General features: G+C 34.7%; 1 non-coding gene across 1 annotated transcript; it reads right to left on the bottom strand.

Moving 5' to 3' along the window:
* Nucleotides 1-2,478: 2,478 nt before the first annotated feature.
* On the bottom strand, nt 2,479-2,663 carry LOC113457624. The gene has a single exon (XR_003378154.1). It is a non-coding gene; the product is annotated as a U2 spliceosomal RNA (small nuclear RNA).
* Between the last annotated feature and the right edge of the window lie 1,317 nt (nt 2,664-3,980).

Genomic DNA, 3,980 nt, shown 5'->3' with positions numbered 1-3,980 from the left:
ATTAGAATTATATTAGCATTTGGTCAAATAATTGATGGAATTTCAACAGGGATTGAAACAGTTGCCTATTTAGTTAATGTAATACCAAATGTTGATGATCTTGCCAAATACTTATTAGGCTTGCTGTCGAGGAATTTGGATTTCTGAATTGTAATTCCAGCCCAGGGATTTGGAATCTGGGATTTTGAACAGATCCATTAATTTTAGAATGTTCCTGCACTTAAATAGCTCAGGTGAGCATTCAATGTCTTCTATGGCCTAGGTAAGGTTTAAAAAAATTAGTATGAGAAACAATATTCATTGTATTCCATTCATATCAGGTACATACAACAGGAAAATGTTAATTAAGCCCTAAAACTATATTTTTAAATATCCATGATCATCAAAATTTTTTTTTCTTGTTTGCCATGATATGTCGTTCTTACAGTCTTACTATGTGAATTTTATCATCTTCAGCTTTGGCTCTGTCATTATCCTATGAACTTCCTTCCAAAATTTTGATTGTATTGTGGCAAAATGAAAATGCGCAGTTGTGGTGCCTGTCTTAAATTCCTAGAAACCTGCAAGGCTCAGGCTGTTTGAGTGTTTTAAAGCATGTCTTTCTTATCATAAATTCCTTGAAATATAATAAGACGTTGATTCTTGGGCTAACTGGTGAACCAAGAAATTGAATCGCTTGTCTGAATGGTACCGAGGTGGTGCCTGCTTCAAATAGCTAGTTTAAAAACCCAATTCAAATATTCTTGCAAGAAAGAGACTGTCAATAGAATAGAATTTCTGAATATATTGTATTTAAATAGGAAACGTTACAAGATTTTAAGTTCTTCCTTGTTCAAAAGAGACTTCAAGAACTGGAGTACTTCCTGAGTGAGTCACTTCTCACTACTTGAAAAATTTCTCTATTCCATGTCTGACTGCACATTGTGAGTAGTTCCTACTACAGAAAGAAGAAAAAAAATCACAAAATGTAGAAAGTCTGGCTCTTGTTTTTAGAGGAAAGCAACATCATGTGGAAAAAGTAAGAACCTATCAATAAAACTGAAGATCACTATGAAAGAAATTAGAAGTCTTTAAGTTGCAGGGCAACGAATGTATGAATAAATGAGACAGAGCCCAGGTAAGAAATAGGAGATGGGATTCCAAACTTGTCCTGTCTGTGAGCTGTAAAGTTAGATAGAGACATACAAGGCTCCTAGGGGACTTATTGTGCTTCCTTGGTAGCTGAGAACTGAGAGAACTTGCGTTTTATTTGATATGCTCAAGTATAGTTTATTTCAAATTTTTCAAGGACATATATTTAGGAAAACCTTCCAAAGAAATCTTTTTAAAAGAAATATTTACCCAAATCATGTCAACATTTAATAACTTGTATCTAAAATCAACTTTAGAGAATAAAATCAAAACCACCATATTAAAGGATTTCCTACACTCATGCGGGAGAAATGTGAATCATTTAATTTCAGATTAATGAGTAGGATTAATCAAAGCATGACAGAAATAATTACTCAATTGCCTTTCTCTGTTTTTCTAGAACAGCAATGAAAGAAAGATGTGCAAGTTTCTCTGTAGTAGGAAATCCTTTGTGAAAATGTTATAGTGGTGTAACTGCGACACATGATGGCTATTTCTAGGTTTTTGAGGAGCTAACATACTGATTTCCACAGTGGTAACACTGTTTGCACTTTCCCCAAAATGGATCAGTGTTCACCTCTTTCCAGATCCATACCAACATTTTCTGCCATTCTTTTCATCTTTGCACTTTGGAGTGGGTTAAAATGTCAAAGAGCATTTCATTTTCACACCTCTGATAGGTATGGATGTCGAACATTAAGGCAAATATTCTTGGACATATGTATTTATACTCTAGGGAACTCTGTTTAATCTCATGATAATTGACATAGTCAGATTATTAGTTATTAGTACATTCTAGATTCTAAGAACTTTCTGTCAAATGTATAGGTGCTAAAATTCTTCTACCATCTCTGACTTATACAATTTATGGGAAATTAGTTCATTCAAAAATATATATCATTATTCTGTACCATAAGGTGTTAGAAAAAATTTCTCAGAAACTGTCTTACATATAGGTACTAATCAATAAAATATAAATATAATCATTTCTGCTTTACATTTAACATAGTTTCATAAACACTTTCCATGTCATTACTTTATAAATTCTTTGAGTAGGTGAACAACCTTCAATATGATATGGATGTGTGAAAAATTGTGAATTCATAAAAAAATTGTGAATTCATTATGTCTTTCCATTACTTTGTAATTTCAGCAAAGGTAAACTAATATTGACTTTAGGTAATTTTTGATCTATTCTCATATGACATTTTATTTTGTGATTTCAAATTCTTTTGAATTTCTTGATTTGTGCTGCTAAAATGATGTATTAAATGCTAAAATGTATATTTCTCTTTAAATGTCTATTATTAGTACTGTATAGTATAATTTCCTTTAAAAAATCTCCCAAGGGGTTGCCCCAATCCTGTAGGTACTGCAATACCAAGTCAATGCATGGAGTGGATGGAGAAAGCTCCTATTCCAACTTCTAAAAATCCATTTAATATATTGTCCTCAGATAGAGGACTTATCAGATATTAAACTGATATAAATAGATACTACACTTGATCTTAGCCAAAAGGCCAAGAAGCAATTGAATATTATAATTTCTAATATGTTGAATTATGTAGATTTTTTTCTAATATTTATTCATCGAGTATTTTAATCTAATTTAAAATTTAAATCATATATGATCAACACATCATTCTATTTCGGCTTTTATAACTTTTATAGCTTATAAAAACAGAAATTAAGACTGAGTTTGTATACTTCTTGCCACACATACATAATGACATGAGATTACCTGGGTGAACATCTTCAACAACAGTAATAGGGATACAGCAAATAACAGGGCTGAGCTACTGGATACCAGTCCAAGAGAGGGAGAAGCCATAATATAAGAAAATGGGTCAAGACCATGATAGTGATACCCACAGAAACAACTGACTTGAGCAAGTGAGAACTCACTGACTCTGAACTGATAGCTGATGAACCTGCATAGGACCAAACTAGGCCCACTGATTTTTGTGGGGGACAATTGTGAGCTTTGGCAGTTTGTGGGGCCACTTGCAGTGGACCAGGATTTATCCCTAGTGCTTGAACTGGCATCTAGAAGCACATTCTCTTTGAAGGGATAGTTCGTTCAGCCTAGATATGGTGAGGAGTGCCTTGGTTTTACCTTAAAGTTAAGTGTCAGAATTTGTTGACTCCCTCTGGGAAGCCTTACCCTTTCTTAGGAGTGGATGTGAGTGGTGTCGGGGAAAGTGTGGAGTGGTGGGATGGGAGGGATTGGGAACAGGGACAGTAGCTGTATAAAGTGAGTAAAGATTGTATTAAAAATTCTTAATAAAAAGAAGGTAAAAAGACAGTGATATGTGCACAGATAGAGCTCACTGGCCAGTTTAGTCACATCTATGAGTTCCAAGATCAGTGATACACCATGTCCAAAATAAAGGTGGACAGTTACTGAAGATTCCTGAAATTGGCTTCTTGTCTATAAACAGACATAAATAACATGCATTTAATATATGTGTAAATACACACACAAACACTCACATACCGATACTGACATATATAGACACAGACACACAGATCACACACACACACACACACACACACACACACACACACACACACATGCTCACACACGCCTAAAAAAAATCCCTGAAACTTGTTTTTTAACAGTCCTGGTGTGTGAGAAATCCACTATCAATGTGCCAGCATGGGTTGTTTCTAGAGAGGGCTCATTTCATGTTCGTCAGTGGCTGCCTCTTATCTGTGTTTGCACAGAACCTACAGAACATGTTGTTGCTAGGAGCCTCTTTTATCGCAGCACTAGCTCCAGTCATGGACCTGTAATCACAATCCAATTGACTCCTAAAGGCTACATCTTAATTCAGCACACTGCCGAT

The sequence above is a fragment of the Microtus ochrogaster genome, linkage group LG3, assembly GCF_000317375.1.
Source record: "Microtus ochrogaster isolate Prairie Vole_2 linkage group LG3, MicOch1.0, whole genome shotgun sequence".
NCBI classification, from domain to species: Eukaryota; Metazoa; Chordata; class Mammalia; order Rodentia; family Cricetidae; genus Microtus; species Microtus ochrogaster.
The sequence above is the reverse complement of the archived record's forward strand: the minus strand, read 5'-3'. Positions and strand labels throughout refer to the sequence as shown.